Genomic DNA, 24,227 nt, shown 5'->3' on the forward strand with positions numbered 1-24,227 from the left:
TTTTGGCTGCGTTGGGTCTTCGTTGCTCTGTGTGGCTTTTCTCTAGTTGCAGCGAGCAGGGGCTGCTCTTCATTGCGGTGCACGGGTTTCTCATAGCGGTGGCTTCTCTTGTTGCGGAGCACAGGCTCTAGGCGCTTGCGCTTCCGTAGTTGTGGCTCACAGGCTCTTGAGCGTAGGCTTCAGTAGTTGTGGCATGTGGGCTTAGTTGCTCCGCGGCATGTGGGATCTTCCCGGACCAGGACTCAAACCCGTGTCTCCTGCACTGGCAGGTGGATTCTTAATCACTGCGCCACCAGGGAAGCCCTGACAGTAAATAATATTTTTATTGTGGTAAAATATACATAACATAAAATTTAACGTTTTAATCATTTTTAAGTGTGCAATTCAGTGGCATTAAGTACATTCACAATGTTGTATGTACATCACCCTCATCCTTTTACAGAACTTTACACCCTCATCCCAAACAGAAACTCTTCTCATTAAACATACATTCCCCCACTTTCCCGCTCCTATCCCCAGACTCTTTTCTACTTTCAACCACTACTTTACTTTCAATCTCTATGAATTTGCCTATTCTAGGAACCTCATATAGGTGGAATCATGCAGTATTTGTCCTTTTGTGCCAGTCCACATCACATAATGTTTTCAAGGTTCACCCATTTGTAGCATGTATCAGAAGTTCATTTTTAAGCCTGAATTTTCTTCCTATCTATCTATTATCTATCTATCTGTCTATCTATCTATCTAACCATACATACATTTTGTTAATTCACTCATCTGTTGATGGCATCTGGTTTTTTTCTACCTTTTGGCTATTGTGAATAACGCTACTCTGAACATTGGTGTACAAGTATCTGTTTCAGTTCCTGATTTTAATTTGGGAGGTATATGCCTAGAAGTAAAATTGTTGGATCATATGGTAATTCTATGTTTAACTTTTTGAGGAATCATCAAACAGTTTTTCACAGCAGCTATACCATTTTACATTCTTACCAGCAATAAACAAGGATTCCAGTTTCTCCATATCCTCCCCAACACTTGTTATTTCGCGGGTTTTTTGATAGTAGCTATCCTAAAGGGTGTGAAGTTGTGTCTCATTGTGGTTTTGAGTTGCATTTCCCTAAGGACTGATGTTGAGTATCTTTTCATGTGCTTATGAGCTATTTGCCTATCACCTTTGGAGAAAAGTCTATTCAAATCCTTTGCCTTTTTAATTGTGTTGTTTGCCTTTTTTGTTGTAGGATTGTAAGAGTTCTTTATGAATTCTGGATATTAATTGCTTAGCAGATATATGATTTGCAAATATTTTCTCCCATTCCGTGCGTTGCCTTTTCACTTTTTTGATAGTGCCCTTTGATGCACCAAAGGGGACTAAATAATTTTAAGCAGAGAATTGATATTTCCCAGTTGGTATGTAAAGGGTGGATTGGAGTGGAGTGAGGTCAAAAGGCAGGGAAACAGATTAAATAGCCACACTATCCCGGCAAGACATGGTAGGTTCTGAGTTGAAACAGAGAAAAACTTGAAAGGTAGACATTTAGGAAGCAAAGGCAACAGGATTCTGGTGATAGTGTAGAGAAAAAAAGGGACAGAGGGAGGAAAAAGTGTTGGGAAACTACTTCCATATTCAGCAAGAGATGATGAGAACCTGAAAAGGGAACATTGATGAGAGCAGAGAAGGGGCCACATTTGAGGAGATTAAGTTCCAAATGATTGGACAGGTGTGAGAAAGGGAGGAGTGATGAATAACCCCAAGCATGGGCAATCCAGTAAAATATGACCGTAATTTACAGTTAACAACCTAAATTAAATTAGTCTCTGACACAGACTAGCCTAGATGTGTTGGTTCCTGTAGTAGCCGGGTTTACTGGAGCCTGCCCTGAATCATCCTTCCCTCACTTTCCACTAAAGTCATTTCTCCTTGTAAAAATATCTTCTATGATTGATCACTATGACATGATTTATCAACCTCGAATCCTTTTTTGGGAGGGTATGGAATAAATAAATGTAAAAAACATAAGCCCATATTGTAATCTGGAGCTTTGTGACTTTGAATAAGGACCTAAACTCCATAAGCTTCTGTGTGCTTCCATGTTTGTTAAATATAATATAATTTATATTAATGAATATAAGTCTGTATTTTAATGGCACCTTCCCCATGCAGATGCTGTGAGGATCAAACGGAAATAATTCAGATCAAACCCTTAGCACTGGGCCTGGACACAGGAAACCTCAATACATATAAGCTGCTGCAGTCTTTGCTCTTCCACCCCCATATCCGATGGCCAAGCCCAGTTGGATCTAAAACAGCTTGAAGGCTGTGGCACAGCAGTGAGCAGTGCAGGCAATCTGTGCAGGCCAGAGCCTCTGGCTCTTCATCCAGTGAGTATTGTGAAAGAATCATACCCTTGGAATCAGAAAATCGTGGGTTGAAATCTTGAATCTTCTGTTGACTAGCTTTATGTTAAGCTGTTCTCCTTAAGACTCAAGAGGGGGTGACAGCAGGTCAGTCCCAGTGGTGAAGGGAACACTGGTCGCTTCTCACAGAAATTTGTCACTGTGTTTTGTCTGTCTTCAGAGGCATGACATCCAGTAGAAATGGCAGCTTCTCTCACTTGGAGCCCAGATCTAGAGTTGAATCCCCTACCTATAGGAATATGGTGGTCAACCTGGATGGTACACAGGATTGCACTTCAGAATGTTTATGGTGCTGGGTAAGAGAACTAGCACATATTGTGTATCAAAGCCCACTGATCATTATCACCTATAAGGTGCATCTTCCCCCACCCTCAGGGGAAGTGACACCATGGAGAGCTCAGTCCCCAGCTTGTTGGCCACTTCTGAACCTCAGGAGTGTGGGTTACAGCCGTCTAGCTGTAACAGTGCATCACAAGGTGACTTCCTGACAGGCTATCTCTGCCAACAAAAGGTTGCAGCTGTTTCATAGCTGAGAGTGCGAAGGACTTTGAAATGACTGCATTTAAATAAGCATTTTCTGCCCCATGGGTTCAGTTAGCAATGGTTATGTCAAGCATTTAAAGGTGTTGTACCCCATCGAGCTATATTTCTACAGGGAAATGTTAAGGAAAGATGCAACTATACGTGTACAAAGAGAGATTAAGAAACCATAGTCTGAAACCACATGATTTTAATATTTCTAACACAGGCTAACCCAAGCTCTGGAGAATATGTGACACCACCCCTCCCCCTACAAAAAAAGGGCTAAATGGCAGCTTTTATGATTTTTTTGTTTAATTCTCTTAATGCGAATTAGCTTGTCAGTGTATTTTGTCTACCTTCAAAGGAGTTAAATACAGTGGAGAGTGCTAGTCACAAACACGTGTATTCCACAAGCTAGCACTGACCCATACACATTTCAAATTTGAATTAATTGCTGACATTAAAGATTGGGGAGGGCAGCAATATTCAGGGTTTCAAAACTGCTGGGAAGTTATGTTTGCTTGGTCCTCTGACAAAGCAAACGCCAAGATGGGATTAAATATGCAAAAATTTTATTAGGGAAAATGCTTCTATGAGGAAAAAATAGGGAGAAGCCCAGAGAAGGCTGGGAGGGCAAGTCTGAGCAGCAGTGAAGGAGAGAGGAAGGGAAAGTTGGGTTGAAGTGTTCTAGGCTGCCGAGCAGTCTGAGGAGGGTTCAGCAAAGAGTGGAGAGTCCTGGGGGCAAAGCTGGCTGTCAGAGGAGTCCTGTGTCTCCCAGGAATGGGTCTGCTAGTATCCCTGCTGCCCTCAGCCATTGGCTGGGCACAGACACTGGGAAGTATGACTTCTGCACAGACTCAGCCATGGGTTTCAGTGTGCAACAGCTGGGGCATTGGTCAATTGAGCTCTCTCTGGTTGGAGGTCTGCAAGTGCATCCCAATGTCTGCCACTGAAGCCATCTCCGGGTAGACGGTATCTAACAGGCCGTTAATCAACCTAAAAAAAGGATGCCCAGAATATTCCCTGCCAGGGAGCAAAGACTTAAAATAGCCAGCCACTCCTTCCTCTCATCCTTACATCCTTAGAACACTGTCTCTTTACCTGTCCACTAAGGTCTTGTATTTGTACGACACTCCTCTGAAAACTCTAGATAAACAAATACATATATATACATATATATGAATGTATATGTGTATGTACCTAAAGAAAAAAGAGCAATCTCAAAACGTATTAATTATAGTATAAATGCTAAATGAGTTTGCAGTGAGCAGAATGGGGGTTTGAACTAAAAATCTTAAAGGTCATTTTCAGTCCCAATAGCTATACTTCTTTAATTGTTCTTAGGGAAAGATTCTTAAAGGAGTAGACTGTTTTCAATACCCTTTTTCTCTAACTATAAAAGTAAAATGTGCTCTTTGAAAAATGAAGAAATATATTTTAAAATCAATCACCCCAAATTCTATCACAGAAATCATTAACATTTTAATATTTTTCAGAGCATATGTGTATATCTTTTAACTTTTTTATGATCTTGCTAACATATAATTTGATATCCTTTTTTTATAGTATAATGTATCAAACATTTCCCCATATCATTAAAAACTCCTTAGCACGGTATGTATTAGCATACATCTCTGAATATTTCCTTATGATAAATTCCTAGAAGGCTAGTAATTGCTAAGGCAAAGGGCATGCAACCTTCTAATGCTTTTGATCTATATTGATAAATTACTTTATCAGTGGCATATAAGGGTACCTGTTTCCCTAAACCTTCCTTAACTCTAAAGACAGTATTTAAAAAAAAAAACCCTTGTCAGTTAGGGAAAAAATGGCATCATGTTTTTAATTTATTTCCTTTAAACACTAGTAATATTTAACTATTTATTTTATTAGTAATTTATAGTTCATCTTTGATGAATTATTTCTTCACATCCTTGACCAGTTTTCTATCAAATTTGTGCATTTTTATTATTGGTTTACAGGACTCTTTACATATTAATGACCTAACCATTTATCTATCAAATATATCACAAATATTACCCATGTGTCATTTACTTTTTAATTTTGTTTATGATGTTTTTCTAATGTACAATTGTTTCATGCATTCAAAACTAGTGATCTTTTCATTTATGATTTCTGCTTAGATAAGCCTTACCTATTTCAAGATTACATAAAAATTTACCTATGATTTATTTATTTTTCTACTGAAAAGAATATAAAAGTGACTTTACTTTTCACATTTAAAAATGTCAGCCATCTGGGATTTATTTTTATATATTTCTCAAGGTAAGAATCTAATTTTGTCATTTTGTAAATTGTTACCAGTTTGTTCCAACACTATTTATAGCATAATCTAGCCTTTCCCATTTATTTGAATTTTCATCTTTATTACACACAAGGATAGAATTTTTAAATTTTTGTGGGTTTAAAAAATCTCCTTTTGATTCATTTCCAGTTTTACTGCACTGCCATCAAAGAATGTGGCCTATACATTTCTCTACTTTGGGAAATATACCAGCCTTTCTCTTTTGCTGACCACAGTGGATCTCAGCCACTGTGAACTACTGTGTGGTATTTTGAAAAGTAAATTGCTACTACTCATAAAATATTTAAATTTGTGATTGGCGTACATATGAATTAGAGTCTATTTGATATATCACCAATAATAATATCATTCTCATTCAGTGGCATTACAATTGTTTTTTCCTCAGTTTTACTGACATATATAACACTGTATAAGTTTAAGGTACAGAGTGTAATGACTCGACTTACATATACTGTGAAATGATTTCCTCAATAAATTTAGTTAACATCCATCATCTCACAGAGATACCAAAAAAAAGAAAAGAAAAGAAAAGAAAAAAAATATTTTCCTTGTGATGAGAATTCCTAGGAGGCATGACAATTCTTTACAGTGGGGCAGACATGTAGGAGCAGTATGGAACCCTATCAGTTGTGGGTTCCTGCTTTTGCTCCTTACCCTGGTGTCCACGAGGCCTAATCATTATAGGGTTCCTGTTCGTGAATTTCCAGAAGGACTCTGCTTCCTATGATGCTTTCTAAAGTCTTACAGTAATTCTTCCTAGTCCCTCCAACTCAAGCTAGTATGATTAAGCTTCTATTCCTTACAATGAACAAAGCCTAACTAAAACACCACCACTTTCTTCAGCACAGGAAGAAGGGAGCAGTTTATACCCATCAGAGCAGTAACCTGACAAGGTGGACATGAAACTCAAGCATGGATCTCTAAGGAAGGCAGGCAGCCCTGGTGAGTGGGAGCCTTCTACTGGGGGGCGGAGTTTGCCTGTTGTGGGGTAGCCCACCATTGCCTGGGCTAGGCTCTCTCTCCAGTATCTCCCTTACCACCTGGCCCTGAGCACTACTGCAGTGGGATCTGACTCTGCCCTTGGCTGTTTGGTACACTTCCAAGAGGTTTGTAGGGATGATTCACTACTCCCTGGCAAGTCTAGCTCCAGCCTCTCTGCATGGGTGACAGTGAGATTCCATCACAAACTCCTTCTTCTAGTTCCTTGGGTCTTGCTTTTGCATTTAGCAGATTGAGGGTTGCCTTTATTATTCTTTCAAATGGGTCTCACTTCGTTTAAAGAAAGTATCTAACAAATATTTTTTAGATTTTTCTGGATTGTGGTAGCATCTTAATTGAGTTTCTCAGATAGTTACAGATTTCCTCCTATTTTTAAAAATTCCTTTGAAGGAGCAGGAAGGAGTTAAGCCCTTGTGCTCAATTATTATCATGAGTTGAAAATTACATTTTCCAGTTTAATTCTTTTTTTCTCTCACTTAAAACCAAAAAGTTTTAATTTTTACATAATACCTCCTTATTGAATCTGCCCAACTAATCGAGGGGAAAATGCAATGAAAGCAAATCACCTGGTAGAAATATCAGGCTATCTTTAATAGCTGTAAAGTATTATTTAACATGTAATTTGGATACTCTCAGAATAATAGGCACTGTATTCTTTGGGGGTTTTTGCTCTATTCTTTTCTCCACACATTCTTTTTTTTTTTTTTTTTGCCGTACGCGGGCCTCTCACTGTTGTGGCCTCTCCCGTTGCGGAGCAACAGGCTCCGGACGCGCAGGCTCAGCGGCCATGGCTCACGGGCCCAGCCGCTCCGCGGCATGTGGGATCTTCCCAAACCGGGGCACGAACCCGTGTCCCCGGTATCGGCAGGCGGACTCTCAACCACTGCGCCACCAGGGAAGCCCTCTCCATACATTCTTTGTTCTCTCTCTTCTCTCCACAGTCAGTTCATATTAGGATACCTAGTGGGTGATTTTAGGAATAAATAACTCATTCATGAAACACAATTTGAGCCCCACCATTTACAAAGCTTTCAGCAAAGGGTTGTAGGAAATGTAAAGGGTAACCAGGTGCTGGCTATAGCAATTGCCATTATAAGCAAGCTTCACGAGAAGAGCACATGAAAAGGTGTTCAGCATGATTAGTCATTAGGGAAATGCAAATCAAGCCTACAATGAGGTACAACTTCACACGCACTAGGACAGCTAGAAGAAAAAAAGCAGGCAATAACAAGCGTCTGGGAAGATGTGGAGAAATTGGAACCCTCCTATTCTTTGAGGTGGTGAAAATGTTCCAGAATTACAGAGTGGTGACGGTTGCCCAGTCATGTCGATATACTGAGAACGACTGAATTGTACAATTTGCAAGACACGTATTCGACATGTATTAGTCAGAATGGGTTAAGTACTATAACAAATAAACGAAATCTCAAAGGCCTTTAAAAGAACCCTAAAACTTCAATAGGAAGTGGGGGAGGAAGAGCTCAATTCTGACAAGGGGGACTTTGGAAAGCTTCCCAGAACGAGTGACTTCTAAGCCATACCGCAGAGAACAAGTGATAATACAGTAGCCATCTACAAATAGCTAAGTGTGCCAAACACCAGCCTTTATTTCTAATTCTCTATATACATAGTATGGTCACTCTGCTGCAGATGAAGAACCTGAGGTTCAGTGGTCAAGATGTCTTCCCCACATGACAGAGCTAGTGAGTGGCAGAGAACACTGGGATCAGCTGAGCGGCAAGCTCTTGATATGTGTAGGGGTTTGAGTAGTCTACACAGAGGGACATGAGCAAGGGCACAGGGGTAGAACACAGCACAATATGGAATGGGAAACAGCAAATCAGCTGGGTAGCTGGGCCATCATCCATCCAGTTAGCGATTGGAACTGAAAATCGGCCTGGAAAGGTAAGCAGAGGCCAAATTATGGAAGGTCTTGTGTCGTGATGGAGAAGTTTAGAATTCATTCTGGACCATCAAAGAGCTGGAGGCATGTAAGCTAAATGGATCTGTGCCTTAGAGAAGGGACTCTGACAGCAACAAGGATAGTGTTCAACCAGAGGGTCTGAAGCCAAGGTGACTGACTAAGAGTCCAGCAGAGAGGGACTGAGGCCCGGACTGGGGTTGCAGAACTAAGCAAGGAGGAAAGGAGGAAAAGAATAAAGCCACCATTTCAAACTGGTGAAAGCATTTTAAATGTTCATGCTAATGCTTACCTTACATCGACACTGAGCGTTCTGAATAAGGCACAGCTGTTCATCGACAGAGGTATTTTGGACCAAGGACTGATTTAATTAAACTGAATGCTGAAGCATAGAAATGTCATCATGTCTCAAGCCTTCTAGCCACCTTTGCGCTGTAATCTCCTACCTCTGTCAATAGTCTTCTGGCTAGAAGAACCCACAGGAAGCTTCTGATTAGCCAGCAGGTGTCACGGCCTGACAGGGTTAATCCTTTTTTCTTGTTCTGGCCCCTCGCAAGTGATAAAGACCACTCTGGAGAAGACGGAAAGTGTACTGAGGCTACCTATCATCTAGCAGATTCCAGAAGATAAAATTGTTCTTTTCTGTGCCCAGTGGCCACCGTCAACGTGTAGTCTAAGCAGCAGATCTAAGAGCAAACCCCAGCTCTGTCACTTATTAGTTGGGGTAAGCTTGGTGTTGGCCATATTACTTAACCTTGCTGTTCCTCAGATCTCGCCTCTAGAAAATGGAGATATTCCTAATAACTTTATTCCTTTATAGCATTGCAGGGGGGCTTAAATCAGTTAAAACATGTGGGGGAGATTAGAAAACTGCTTGATATACACTAACACCCAAAAACCACTTGAAACACTTGTTTTGGAATTTTTCAGTTCCTTCCTTTAAGAATATGATCTGAAAAGAGTAGGTTGTTGATATCTCAATGACAGCAATATTTTCCATTAACTTGTAAAAACTTTAATTCTCCAATTATATCTCAACTGAAAATAAAAAAGAAACTAACACTTTGTAACAGAAAAATAAAATAAAATAAAAACTTTAATTCTCAATAATTGAATCTGAAATCAGTCCATAACATCAGAACCAGTATAGCTTTTGAACTGCAGTGTAATGAGAGGTAATGACTTATTAGCTTTTTTAGGGGTTCTTGGTTAATTATGGTGAAGGAAGCTGCAACTTTTTATGTTTACCTCCTCAATATTGTTTCACTTTCTGAAAGGGAGTAGGGGAAGGAGAGGGGGTTTTCAAAGAGGGAAAGTTGAGACGGAGATGAAAAATTTTTGTTTGTTTCTGTTTTTACTCTCTCTTTTTCACACACACGCCCACACTTACGCACACACACGCACACAATTTCCTTTTCTACTTTAGCCACATTCCTTTGGTTATATCACAGTTGCTGAAGTTTCTGGATGTCAATATTTCATTTCCATTGTCACTAAGAGGAGCCCACATAGTGACTTAATAAGTTAATAGCAACCCTTACTCCTGAGGCTGTATAGAGTTCCCACTGCCTGGCTCGAGTGCTATAGGAACATCAAGGTCTTCAGTTCTCACAGAGCTTACAGTTGATTGGAGAGACAAGACCAACACGTGAAATAACAATACTATTAGCACATATAAGCTGGAAGCAAGATAGGACTCTAGTGGATACCAGTAAGAACCAATGACTTCAGCGTCTGGAGATTCATCTGTTACACCCACAGTGGTGGAGCTGTTGTGTGACCTGAGAAAAGGGGCTCCAAGCTGGAAAGCGAACTTCCGCTATGTGGAGAAGGCCATGAAACAAGGAGAGGAAGCAGACAGCCTGGGGGCGGGGGTGGGGGGTGGTGGTTGGCCGACCCCTCCCAGGTACCGGGAGTTCCCCTCCCTCTGCTCCATTCTTCTCTTTGACCTGTGGCTGAATCTCACTCCTTGGTCATGGATTCCTAACACTTCTTGCTCCAAGTGACTATGTTCCATGTTTTCATCTACTCCAATTTTGAAAATGAAATAAAGAAAATACATACCCTAAGGAGAAACCAGAGGAAGAAAAAAAAAAACAGATGTAAGAATCATAATTTTCCTATCTAGAAAATCAGGTTACTCAAAGTACTTCACACATAGTTGAGAGACCAGTTAGAACCATTAGCAAGTTGTTAGCACTGACTTTAAACTCCCTGCTCTGATGTAGCCCCAACCATTCAGAAGGAGCTGTGTGGTGTCACTAGAATTAACCATTATAAGAAAAATACAAAAACAACACTCAATCCACAACTGCTTTGGGTCCATTACCTGGGTAATGTGCATTGTGGTACCCCCAAAGAAGATTTAAACATTTAAACACACACACACACACACACACAACTATCTAGTCTCAAATCAATAGCTACTGATCTTGATGCCACCATAAAGATATGGAAGGACCCCAGTAGTATAAGTCTGTAAAATTTCAGCAAGTGAGAGCAACTATGGATTTTCCAAAGGTTCAGAAACTCAGAGGCTGGGGTTCTTCAGCCATTGTAGGAGTTAGACTGAGGTATAAAAGTGGGAGAGGTTGAAGAGAAAACATGTTTCCAACAGTTAAGAATGTGGGCTCTGGCATTTGACTGATGAAAATCAATCTTGGCCTTGTGCTAATTAACTCACCCCTCTGTGCTTCCATTTCCACATCTGCATGGGAATGATGATAATATTCATATCTCTCTGATTGCTTTGCCGGGAAGATGAAGTGAGTTAGCTCATGTACATTATGAATTACATAATACCATGCTTACCACACAGCAGACAATCAGTGTTAGCTGTTATTGCACGGAGCAAGTACAAAGAAAGCACATTTCAGAGTAGTACTTATTTTAGGATCACTTGTTTCTGAATAATCCTGCCAAAGCTACTTTTGACTTGATTATTCAGAAAAATTAACCAGATTGGAAGCTTTTTTAAAATAAATCACATAGGGCTTCCCTGGTGGCACAGTGGTTGAGAGTCTGCCTGCCGATGCAGGGGACACGGGTTCGTGCCCTGGTCTGGGAAGATCCCACATGCCGCGGAGCGGCTGGGCCCGTGAGCCATGGCCACTGAGCCTGTGTGTCCGGAGCCTGTGCTCCTCAACGGGAGAGGCCACAACAGTGAGAGGCCCGTGTACCGCAAAAAAAAAAAAAAAGAAAAAAGAAATCACATAAATTGAATTCATTTAAATTCATATGAGAAATTATAGGAGGCAGCAGTGTATAGATTTTACTATCTTTTATTCAATCAACCTGTACTTTCATTGGTTTCTTTTTTTACAGTCAGTGATAAAGGGACCCTATATGTCTTAGTCAGTTTGGGCTGCTAAAACAAAATACCGCAGGCTGGGTAACTTAAACAAGATATATCTACTTCTCACAGTTCTAGAGGCTGGAAGTCTGAGATCAAAGTGCTAGCATGGTCAAGTTCTTGGTAAGGGCCCTTTTCCCGGTTTGCTTGTGTTCTGGGTGGGGAGAGGCGGAGTGGAGGAGAGCTCTCTGGGTTCTTCTTATAAGAGCACTAATCTCACCATGAGGCCTCCTGCTCCCCACCATGACCTCATCTCCCAAAGGCCTACCTCCTCCTAATACCACCAGCATCGGGGATTAAGGCTCCAACGTATGAATTCGGGGATACAAACATTCAATCCATAACGCTGTACTTAAAAGAAACATAAACAAAAATTTCAAACTTATGTGTTATAAATGGTTCTATAGAGCCAAATATTTATAAGTTAAAGCTTTAGAAATAAAAGAAAATCAGTTATGAAAGAAGTGCTTTTGAAGGTTAAAACTTAACTTTTCTGGGCAAAAGAGATTTTTTTTTTTTTTGAAAATTGTATTTAGAGTGTTTGAAGATACATAAGCACAGAGGGGTGAAGTAATTAGCACAGTCTAATACAAATGTATAGTAGATTGAGATTGTGCTGACCAAACAGCTGTGCAGGCAACTCCTGCTATGTGGTTTAGGGCAGGGGTCCCCAACCCCCGGTCCATGGACTGGTACCGATCCTCGGCCTGTTAGGAACAGGGCCGCACAGCAGGAGGTGAGTGGCTGGCGAGTGATTGAGGCTTCATCTGCCACTCCCCGTTGCTCCCCATTGCTTGCCTCACTGCCCAACCCCCCCCCCAGAAAAACTGTCTTCCACAAAACCAGTCCCTGGTACCACAAAGGTTGAGGACCACTGGTTTAGGGTACATACCTAAGCCTCTGCAGCACCTCAGAGGCCCATCCTGTCTGCACCCCGCCTCCCACTGTACCCTTCCTACCCTCTCTTCTGCAGTCCTTACCCGAATCACCATGGTCCCACTGCCCCTGCTGTGGCTACGTGCAAGAAAATGTGTGTGCAGGGGACTTCCCTGGTGGTCCAGTGGTTAAGACGCCAAGCTTCCACTGCAGGGTTCAATCCCTGGTCTCGGAACTAAGATCCTGCATGCGCCCTGGCAAGGCCCAAAAAACAAAAAAAAGAAAGAAAATGTGTGTGTGTCATGGTTGTGGTGGTGATGGGAATCTCCACTCCCATGTCCTCCACATTTGGGGGAGAAAGGAAAGGTGCCCCAGGGATCCCAGGTAAATGAGAAATGAATGTTCACATTAAAAAAAATGTTTATCAGAGCAGTTAATTTCTACAGAAATACCAGCACCAAACAGGGTTTACTGAGAGGCAAAAAGGGTTTAACTTCCACGACACCTTATTCACATGAGCCTTTCCCGGGGGGCTTTTGCACTTTTAGCTTCCTTATCTGGAAAGTGGCTCCCCAAATTGTAAGTGATTCAAACCCTACAAAACCTGGATTGTTTCTGGTCAGCATTATAGGTTAATTATGGGATTCCTTTCATGGACTTTTGTGACTATCCTGAGAACCTTACTACCACATAAAATGTTGCTTCTAAGGAGTAGTTTCTAGTGAGAATTAACACAACATACCACCTGTTCTCAGCCCTGGGAAGATGTCTGGTCCCTAAACTAGGTTCTTAACAAATGTTTGCTGATTGAATAATAATGAAATAAATGAAGGGAAAATGGATATACTTGAAGCACTTACTGAGTACTTCTCTCTGGAGGGTAGGATTATGGTGATTTTTATTTCCTTCATACCTGGCTGAGTTTCTGAAATTTTTCCACAGTGAACATGTATTATTTTGAATAATTAAAAACTTGCTTTAAAAGTTCATAGTATGGATTTTGTAAACTTATACATTTATGGAGTGCTTGCTCTGTGGCCTTCTGTACTTCTGAGGTTATCAATTCAGAGGAGACCTACATTGCCTTGCTCTCAAGAAATCTATGGTGCCAGTCGCTGTTCTGAGCCCTGAAAAGATAGATTACAACACAGGTCAACATTTATAGAGCTTGGTCTATTCAGGTGGTAGTGAGGGAAGGAGAGAATTGGGGAAAGAGAAAAACCTGGTTATCCTCAAGCATTCTTTTATATAGAATTATATGTAAATAAACACACACACACACACATCTTAGTGATATACTTCTTTCATCTTACCATAGGAGGTTTTTAGGAGTGGCCTAAAAACCCCAGAGAAATGTTGACTACATTTGGATAAACCCAGCAGATGGATTTTCACTCCCAACTTTAAGAAGGAATGCAAAGAGAGAAAAAAAAAAAGTCTACCAAATTACCAAATCTGGGATTAAACTATATATTTGAAAGAACAGCTCATATTTATTGAGTTCTTACCATGTGTCAGGCATTATGCAAAGTTTTTTATATGCATTGCCACCTCATTTTATTTTCCTTTTATTTTGACAACATGCCTATGAGATAGGAACTAGTATCACCAATCCCATTTTACGGATGAGGGAAGGAAGGCTGAAAGAAATAACAAGTCACCTAAGGTAACAGAGATGGTGGCTGCAGTGCCTGACTGGAATCCTAATTGGCCCACCAGCCCTTCTAAACCACTCCTCTTCGGGAGGCCAGATTACAAAGAATTCTGGTTCCAAAGAGAAAAATAAACCAGAATATGGATAATTAAAAAAAAATGGAATACAAAGGAGTTTCAAAAACAATGTGATACCAGCCTTTCAAATTAAAAAAGTAAAAACACTGGAAAACCATTTTCTTTTTTCTTTTTGCTCAAAAAGGCCAACTTCCTAGACATTATGGGTGGGTTATTAACTCATTTCATTAAACTAAATTATGAATTTGCTTTTCAAGTAAGTGTCTCATCACTGTCACAGCTCCGATGTGTCCTTTCCTGTTTTCCAACTTCATCTTGGCTCAAAGTAAGAAATGATTCGGTTTGTGTGTAATCCACGGGACCCAGGGAGGATCTTTTGCCCCTTTTGTTTTCTTGGGTGTCCTCACTCTGGAGGCCTGGCATTCCTCACGTGTCTAGGGCAATGCAGGAGCAGCGAAGCGCGGGGAAGCCACACAAAAGACATCCAACCACTATCAATGTTGAAAGATCAATTCAGGGCGCACACGAAACACCCAGTATGCCCAGGAAAAGAAGAAAAAATACCTTCTCCCAGAGGGTGAGAAACTGGTTGACCTCTTGTGAGTGTCCACAAAAAACTGAGCAGGTAAAATGGTGGGCGGCGATCTTTGTGGATCCCCAATCATCCCAAACGCGCCTTGCAGGCGCGGCCTCCGCCCTTTAGTCCCAAGAGGCCGGAGAGGCAAAGAGAGGGCGCAGGGCGCGAAGTCTCAGGCGGTGTCTCCTTCCCCTCCCCAGTGCAGCTTCTGCCCAGTGGCCGACGCTTCATTCATCTTGCAGGCGCCGCGGCTCCAGGGCAGGGTAGCGGGGCAGGGGCCGGGGCTGCTGGGCAACGCCCGCCGGTCCAGCGAAGGGAGGGGCCGCGCGGCGCGGCGAGGATGCCCGGCCTTCCCTCCCTCTGCTTCCAGCAGGCGCAGCCCCGCGGCTGGGCCCAAGGGCTGGCTTGGGTTTCCCGCAAAGCTGGGCCGCCCCGGCCTCCGAGCTGCCCCGTGGCTTCCACGCCACCGCCCGGGTGTCAGGCCCAGGACGCAGCTTTCACACACACACGCCCGTCCTCACCCTCCTTCCCTCTCTGCAGCCCTGGCAGACCCGCTCTCCTGGTCCCTTTCTCCGGGGTGCGCGGCACCCTCGCGGCCTCCGCAGGCCGTTCCCAGGGGCGAGGCTGGGTGCTGGACGCGCGCGGGAGCCGGGCGCGGGGAGGGGCCGGCGGTGGGGGAGTGTCTGGCTGCCCCCGCCCCTCGAGTGAGTGACTGGGCGAGGAGGTCCCCTCCCTCCCTCCCCCTCCCTTTTTCCAGGTCCCCTCCCTCGCTCGCTCGCTCCCCACCAGCTCCGGCTTGCTCCCTGCCCACTCCCACGGGGACGTTCCGTGCAGCGGCCGCCGCTTCTTTCACACTTTAGTTAGGAGCCGCGCGCCGCGCTCAGATACTGAAGAGCTGGCCGCGCGCCGCCGCCTCCCGCACGCACGCACGCGGGCCGGGCTTCGGGGGTTTCGGCTCTTACTCCCGGCGTCTGGGAGGAGGGGGAGACCCGGACTCACTGTGGGGAGGAGGAGGAAGAGGAGGAGAAGGGAGGAAGAAAACAAGCGAGGAGGATCCGGGCGGGGGGCGGGAGGCTTACCACCTTCAGCCCCCCCCGCGAGCGCCCAAGGTAAGCGTGAGCCCACGCCGACCTGGGGCGGGGGGAGTTGGCGGCGCAGCCCGCCCGGGTTCCGCTCCGGGCGCGCCCGGGTGGGCTGTGAGGGAGGCCTGCGGGGTGCCTGCCGCGCGGCGGGGATGGGAGCCGCGGTCGTGGCGCTGCCGGCGCGCGCGGCCCGGGCCGGGGCTGCTGCTGCTACTGCTGCTGCTGCTGCTCCTGCCGCTGCCGCCGCCGCCGCTGCCTTTGCGGGGCTGGCGGGGACGGAAGCTGGGGTTGGGGGGAGCTGCTGGGGGCGTCTGCTGGCCGGGGCGGAGGGGTTGGGATGCGGTTGGGGCTGCTGACGACTTTCGTCACATTGAGGCCTGGGTGTCTGGGATTCGACTCCCCTCCCTTCCCATCCGCACTCCCCGCCGCCCTCAGCCTTTCCTGCTCCTCTCGAGCTTTGCCTGTAGCCGCCGTACTTTGCAAGCCAGAGCTTGAAAGAAAAAGCAAAATTCAGAATTCTCTGCTAAATCTCCGAGTCTCTTCTCCCGCTCCGGCTGATTGATGTGTTTGTGTGGGTGCCGTGATCCCCGGGATTTCTGAAGTTTTGACCTTTTTGGGGTGACTTGTCTCGATGCAGCGATTTGCCCACCTCGATGTATTTATTATTCGTGCCCATGCGAGGCAGCCAGAGGGTGCCTGGTTATTGTACTGGGGAAAGATTTCACTCCCTTCTGCAGGCAGTTCGCGAAGTGCGGCCGCCGCAGCTGCCTCTGGTTTGTTGCCTGACGTCCTTCGCCGGTCTTCCACCCTGCCCCCACCCCCTCGTCGGAGGGAATTTTTTTTTTTCTACTTACTGTTTGTGTGAGAGAAGCCCATGGGCTTAGAGCCTTTCATCTCCCATTCATCCCTCTTATAAAGCTCTGAATTGTCTCAGGCACGACGGTAAAAATTGGGGTGGCTTTCTCTGCTCCAAGAGTTGCACGGTCAAGGATAAAAATATATACACATAAACACGCATTAATCCTGGGAGGTGACAAACACAGTTTGCGATAGAAGTGATTGTTTTCCAGTAGGAAGTTGACGACCTATGTATGAGGTATCTCCCATCGCATGTGAGGTAGGAAAATTGTTTTAAAATAGATAGTTGCTTATTTTGTACCGTGGCTGGAAGACGGCCCTAAGTTCAGCTATTGGAGCAAGTCTGAAAGTGATACACCCAGGTCACCCAGAACTTCACTAAAGACACATATACTCTGACTCAGACTTTGGGAAGGGGACTGACACCATACATTCCATGTAATAGTTTTTTTTTTTTTTTTTTTTAAGGAAACAGTTGGGCAGTTTGGGGAAATGACACGTTCATTACACAGACAGATCTTATGAACACTTCCTTACTTCATGGGCTGGGCTCACCTTCCACCTAATGGAATAAGCTTTCAGTTGGTAGAATTGGGATGTACCAGGATCGAAAAAAATTATGGGTAGAGTGGGCCTGGGCTACTCTAGCTTTCTTGGGGGGAGAAGGTGATGTTTCTGAAGGGTCTTTAAGTTCAAGATGCTCAATCTGGGGGTTTCCCCCCCTTTTTCATACTTCTAGAGCTGGATTGTAGGATCAATAGAACATGCTCTGTGTTGGCTGTTTGGAAATGCCATTGATCAGGCATGGAAATTAATTTAGACTTAATTATCTATTTTTCTTTTGCTGCTTATAAAGTAGTAAGTGCCAGTGATAGGACAGCTGAGTGTATTTATCTCTGCATTAAACTAGCAGTTCACGGATCAGAAATGCAGCATTGAAATGTAACCTCCCTTAGTGTTTCCTGCTGTGCAAACTGGGTTCAGAGAACCAGCAGCTCCAGAGGGCTACTCGGAAAAGCGACAAAGACAAGCGGACTCAGCACTTGGATGAGCAGATGCCTGCGAAGGAGTGGGGTGCTTCTGTTGTCAAGCTTATCTCCATTCGGGCATTTTTCCCAAGAAAAACTGGACTTGGTTGATAGGGAGGAAAAGTTCATCCTAGAAGGATCCTGAGGTTCTAGCTTCCCTTTTCAGCTGACTCAGTTTCAGTGGTTGAGAGAGCTGATAATTTTGTTTTATTGGCTAGTAATTTACCCTTTACCCTCTCACCCCTGATCTCACTTTATCATCTAGCATGGATTTCTGGGAATTAATAGGCCACAGCTGAAGTGGTTTGAGCTTCTTGAAGAATCACAGGGTACACATCAAAAGCTTGTTCATTAATTGGCACTATTTGCTGTGACTGATGCAGAAACTCTACCCAGGAGGAAGGTAGTGTGTCCCATTGTGAATATCATTTCCAGGTTGATGGTGCCTCAGCACTGTGTTGGATTTTTGACCAGGCAAGACTTGACTGTCACATCCTGAGTGGCTTGCTCCAGGCTCCTTGTGGCCCCTTTCTTCTAGCTATTTTCTGTCAGGGAATGAGATGCCCCAGGTTGGAGAGAAAGAATCATGGTACCACCCATTAGAAAAGGAGAGGGCAGGAGATTATTCACAGAGGGTCTTAAGTGTGATAAGTATCACCAGCTTCACGTGAACTTATCGATAGAATTTGGAACCCTGTGAGGCACAAGCAAGTGCATTTTTGGACATCTTTGGAATTTTAGAAGGCTTGGAGCTTGGGAGAAGAAGTAAAAGCTGTGATTACTTAGGCTCTCATTAAAACATGAAAGGCAGGGGCTTCCCTGGTGGCGCAGTGGTTGAGAGTCCGCCTGCCGATGCAGGGGACACGGGTTCGTGCCTCGGTCCGGGAGGATCCCACATGCCGCGGAGCGGCTGGGCCCGTGAGCCATGGCCGCTGAGCCTGCGCGTCGCAACAGGAGAGGCCACAACAGTGAGAGGCCCGCGTACCGCAAAAAAAAAAAAAAAAAAAAAAAAAAAAAAAACCATGAAAGGCAGATTGCAATAGATCAATATATAATACTTGGAAAACTGAGAAGACAGGGATAGGGCCTGTGTGCAGGGAGAATTGTACACTGAAACTGTATTTTAAAGTTGGTGACAGTTGTGACTTTAAGAGATCGTAAATCAAGAGCTTATCTAAAGTGACATGTAAATTATATACATACATATTTTTAAAGTAGGCAATTATTTTGCTTGACTCCCTTAGTTATGAAGTTTAATTTTACAAGTTACAATTGCAACAAGAAACAACTTGACATGCTGTGGTTATGCAATCAGGGCAAGAGTGGTTGCACGTAAACTGGGCTAGGATGAACATGGAAATGAACACACAGCAGTGTCCGCAGTCACCAGGTATTAAGAAGTCCCTTGTTTGGGCTTCCCTGGTGACGCAGTGGTTGAGAATCTGCGTGCTAATGCAGGGGACACGGGTTCGAGCCCTGGACTGGGAGGATCCCACATGTCGCGGAGCAACTAGGCCCGTGAGCCACAAGTACTGAGCCTGCGCGTCTGGAGCCTGTGCTCCGCAACAAGAGAGGCCGTGATAGTGAGAGGCCCGCACACCGCGATGAAGAGTGGCCCTCGCTTGCCACAACTAGAGAAAGCCCTCGCACAGAAACGAAGACCCAACACAGCCAAAAATAAATAAATTAATTAAAAAAAAGAAGTCCTTTTTTTTTTTTCCTTTTTAATTCATTGTGTTCCTGGAAAATGCATTTCCTAGTTTGTAGGGTAGTCACATAATGTCAAGATTGCTTTCTCTCTATACTTGTGAGAGGAGATGCAGCTGCCCCAATCTGAATGGAAACTGAGAAGATTAACTAACCGAACTAGGTAGTTAGAGGCAGACTGTTTTGCTCATCTCTGCAACCCCCATGGCGGCTTGTACACTACCTTGCACTTGGAATAACTCAATGAGTGATTGAATTGAATGGAATTAACCTAATTAGTTAAGATCTGTGATGTGTCAAAAACCTCCTTGGAAATGCATTAGATGCGGATTTCCATTTTAATAAATCAGTAGGATAGTTTATCAAGAGCTCCATATTATGCCTCAGGTCGGGTTTTTAAATGTTGAGAAGTATTGGACAGGAAAGTAAACATACCAAGCATAATGTCTTCTCAAATAGGAATTTCTTGTTAGGGTCATCTTGATTTGGAATATAGATAATATCCGTAGTTGACAAATATTTCTTCACTCCTGATTGTGACTGTGGTCTTTCTTTTTTTGTCCGAGGCATTCAGTGAATAACAATGCTTCCTATTTATAGGGTGCTTTATGGTTTTCAGAGTTCTTGCATGTACCCTTGTCTTACTTGGCATTGTACTGCAGCCATAGCACTCAGGGCTTTCCATGCTGGGGTCTCTCCCAGAAGATGCCTGCGTCAGGGAGTCGGGGAAAGGTCCTGGGGAAGCTCACAGGTAGCCCCACCTCTTGGTTACTGGATTTTCTCAAGGGAGCCGTAATTGCTATTCGCTGCTGGTCCCTCTAAAATAAAACAAGCAAAGTTGAGACTTGTCTCATGCAGCGAGCACACTCAACCTGCCAGCATTCATTCTGTGGCTCTGCCCCTACATCTGTTCGCTCTCCTTGGGCTGCCTTTTACCTTGCCCCTTTGCCAAGCGTCCCTTTCATCTACCTATCCTTTCTGAAGTGTTGCCATGTTTTTCTGTCCCACAGATTTTCATCCATAGGCTCTCCTGCTTCTTCTCCCACCACCTTACTTTTGCCTGCAAGACTTGGGTTGTGTGTTTCAGAATGACGTTTTCCAGTACTTGAACCGCATCTCCAGGCCCGCTTTCCCTCTGACTCCTCCCACCTCTCTGCTCCAGTGTAGACTTTCTGCTTCCAGCCACTTCTCCTTTCTACCCTCAGGGCCCCTCTGCCTTGCCCTACTTTGCCCCCTACACCTCCCTTACTCCTTCCACCCACTTCTCTCCATCAAGCCCTCAGATCTTCCAGCACATGCCTGCCTCTGCCTGTTTCACAGGCTCACGCCACCTCAGCAGATGTGTTTAGCATTCATGAGTTGAAGTCCGCATACATGCTTTGTACCTTTAGAAGAATGGAGTTAGAACACCCCCAAGCTGGGGGATCTTTCTGCTTTTGTTTTCACTTTTGATTGCACAATGTTTTTGACTTTTAAAGGCTCTTAAGCCCTTTAATCGTAGCAGAAGCACTTGCTTCTTCACTTCACTTAGCTATTACAGCCTATGTTGGATAATAGATAAAGGAATATCTAGGCGACTATTGTTATTTTTAAAGATTAGACAACATATCTTGAGAATATGGCACCATTGAAAGGCTTTCCTGTACACCCAAATCTACTTACTAATCACAGAAGTAGAATGGTTTGTTTAATTTCATCCTCAGTACCTTATTTTTTTCTCCTTTGGTTAAATAAATGTTGGTTAAATGAATGTTGGTTAAATAAACATTACTGTAATTTGAACCAAATTTTTTCTCATTTGTGGTGGTTTCTGCTCTCCATGAACATTTTATAAGCTCACTTGACACATTTCTACCAAGCAAGGATTCTTTAGCTAAGACCTAACATTGTTGCTTTCCCTTATAAATTTATAACCTTTGTTGGCCCTACCAGTAGGGTCAGTGGGAGAAAGAGGACTGCTACTGGAAAAACACAGCCTATTGACTCATTGCATACGTACTTAGATTGGTCTTTTTACAAAACGGTACTTCAGAAGCAGATCCAGCACTAGTTACGCAATATCCTGAGTGCTCCAGGGCTTTTGGAAGAAGGTGCTTTAAACGAGGACAATTGTTTTTAAGTAAGAATTCCCTTTCTTTGATGGATCTGTGTTTTATTTGAGTGCAGTGGTTTTTGCAGTAGTTTCAGCTTATTGTTACACCAGATATTAGGACGTTTTCTACCTTACTTGGTGACATGTTTTTCCCTGAGCAGGTAAAGGAGGAGAATGAGAGGTTGATGGTCTTTGCTGGGTTGTGAGGGCATTTTTCATACCCATCATCACAGATGCCGGTGGAGTAGGTGACACCCACTCAACCATCCAGTAGATGCAGTGTGTATCATCACAGGCACAGCTAAAAGCTTCTCCCTGAACCCCACAGTTGACAAGGAGATCTACACATGTCGTTGACAGTGCAGGGGAGAGCCTATATCAACACTACAGTTTCTTTCAGGAGAGGATTGAAAGGCCAGATGTAGAGTAAGGAGATGCTGCAGGCTCAGGCTGAGGTTTGCAGAGAACTTTTCAAAGACACAGATAATTAATACATGCCAAGGGGTGACTTCAGCAGCTCTATCTGAAAGTTCTGCCAAAAGCAATTTTCCTAAGATAATTTTGTAACAGTTCTTACAATTAAAAGGTTATAAAGGAATAAGCTACATAATATCTAACTCTGTCTCAGGCGGATACTATTACTATTTTGAGGAAGGAGGTGAGAATCCAGGAACCTCTTTGAGTTGTTTAACATCTACTGAAAATTCAGGTGTTCTGGTTTCTATGCCAGGAGTCCATGACAGTCTAGGTACAGCTCCCAAAACAAACGCTCTGCTTACCCTTGGTGGCCGTCCGAACACCCACCCCTGCCCGACCTTGAGCTTTCCTCCCTCAGTGGCTCCTCTTGGGGTCCAAGCCATTTCTCGAGTCTCAGTTCAAATCCCTTCTCCTTCAGGGAGCGTCTTCTCTGACCATCAGAGTGGTTTCTCCCTTGGCTTCCACGAACTCCTGCAACACTTATTTGTTGTTTATTTTATTTCATTATTAGTTTTGGTCTTCATTTATGTTTATTTGTCACCCCACCGAATTATCAGCTCTTCTGTCGTGCCCACTGGGCCTTAAGAGTATAACATGCTGAATAAGTAGCTGTTGGTTGATTGACAGCTGGTCATTGGTCTGAGGCTTAGAATTTTTCTTTATGAAGACCTTGCTCTCATTTAAAACTCTTTAACCAAATGAGGAAGTGGAGCTTCTCAGGAGTGAGAAAAGATAGTGGGAATTGTTTAATTCCTTTGTTGCCCAAGGTTAAAGCATCTAATCTCTCTTAGTCTCTTAGATAATATATTAAACAAACATTTACTTTTGTTGATGACACTTTGTGTCATCTCTGTGCCTGGCACTGGAGAGATGCTGGAGATACAGATAAGAAGGCCTGGCCCTGACTTTGTGGACTTCTCAGACAGGTGTGGGAATCGGCAAGCACATGGTATGTCGTAAACAAACAGTCAAGGTGCTTTGGAAGTTGAGGGGAGAAAGCAGCCAACTCTGTCTAGAGGTAGGCTGACCCGGCACCCTGTCTCCCTGGGACAGTCCTGGTCTGTGCCCATTGTTCAACATAGTTATTAATGCACCCCCTTTGCCCTCAAAAGTCTCCCAGTTTGGACAATGAATTATACGATTCCCCAACATAAAGAAGTCATAGACGGCTTCACAGAGAAGGAGGTATTCTGGATGACACTCGAAAGCTGCACAAGGGTCCCCTAGGGTATTGCTGACATATCCAAAAATACTGGGGGACCAGCATTGGTTTGCTAACTGTTTTTCCTCATTTACTATGGATTCGTAGACTAATTCACAGACTGGCATTTGTGGATAAAGGGATTTGGGGGCAGATGGAAGATGAAGTAGGGCACTCCAGCAGAGGACACACGGTGATGTGGAGAAACGTGGATGTGGGCCATTGTGGCTGGAGCTGCTGCATCTTGCAGCACGATGCAAGAGAAGACTGATCAACCATGCAAGGCTTCACAGTACATAGTTTGGACTCATTGCCCAAAATAAGAGGCATTGAGAGATTGTAAACAGGGGAGAGATAATTTGTTCAGCATATAATTTGCATGATAGATGGTTCCTTTGTGAGTGTGGGTAAAAGACTGGAGGGGAACAGAGAGTGTCCCCAGGACACCTACCACACAATTGGGGCCCAGCACATATTTGTTGAATGAATGAATGAGAGAGAGTTTTTGAATCTGTGGTAGTTGAAGCTACATGGTTTTGTATGAGATTGCCCAGGGAAAGTAAATATTATAGAAGGAAAACACTGAACCATGAGTTCCAGGGAACACCAGCTCTTATGGGCTGTGGATGGAAAGGATAGTGAAGAAGACTGAAAAGTGCAGGCTCCTCACTGAGGCAAGAGAACCAGGCAGGTGGTGTCAGGAAGAGAGGACGGATCAAGAATTGGTGTGTGCTTAGAATTGTTCCATGAAGAAGTAAAATGGCATTGAAGAGTTTTTCTCAGAGTTTGTAATTCTATTATTAAATAGAAGTGGAAATATTTACCTTATGGGAGATAACAAGATATAGGTACTTAGTATTATTATTATATTCATGCTGAATGCAAAGTTTGAAGTTTTATCACTTTGTTAGTTTTATATGTCGGGATTCTGAGGTTTGCCTTATATAATTTATGCCAGTACCTGGTGCAGTAAAAACCTGAGGCCATGTTTTGGGAGGATGATGAAATAACACAGTGTTTAATCATTGTGAATTTATGATTATGCATAGTGATTTATAAA

The 24,227-nt window shown here is 43.8% G+C and overlaps 1 protein-coding gene and 1 long non-coding RNA gene across 4 annotated transcripts in view; one reads left to right on the forward strand and one right to left on the reverse strand.

The window, feature by feature from the left end:
* Nucleotides 1–10: 10 nt before the first annotated feature.
* On the reverse strand, nt 11–15,496 carry LOC137219806 (uncharacterized). The gene is made up of 3 exons (XR_010941253.1): nt 14,710–15,496; nt 12,519–13,541; nt 11–303 (listed from the first exon to the last, which is right to left on the reverse strand). It is a non-coding gene; the product is annotated as an uncharacterized lncRNA (long non-coding RNA).
* Nucleotides 15,497–15,541: 45 nt separating this feature from the next.
* The window catches only part of C2H1orf21 (chromosome 2 C1orf21 homolog), a 247,367-nt gene continuing 238,681 nt past the window's right edge, over nt 15,542–24,227 (forward strand). For all 3 annotated transcript variants that reach the window (XM_067728901.1, XM_067728900.1, XM_067728902.1), the window contains exon 1: nt 15,542–15,831. The gene's annotated coding sequence lies outside the window, so the exon portion shown is untranslated. The remainder of the gene's footprint in view (nt 15,832–24,227) is intronic.

This window comes from Pseudorca crassidens, chromosome 2 (genome assembly GCF_039906515.1).
Source record: "Pseudorca crassidens isolate mPseCra1 chromosome 2, mPseCra1.hap1, whole genome shotgun sequence".
Taxonomy (NCBI): Eukaryota; Metazoa; Chordata; class Mammalia; order Artiodactyla; family Delphinidae; genus Pseudorca; species Pseudorca crassidens.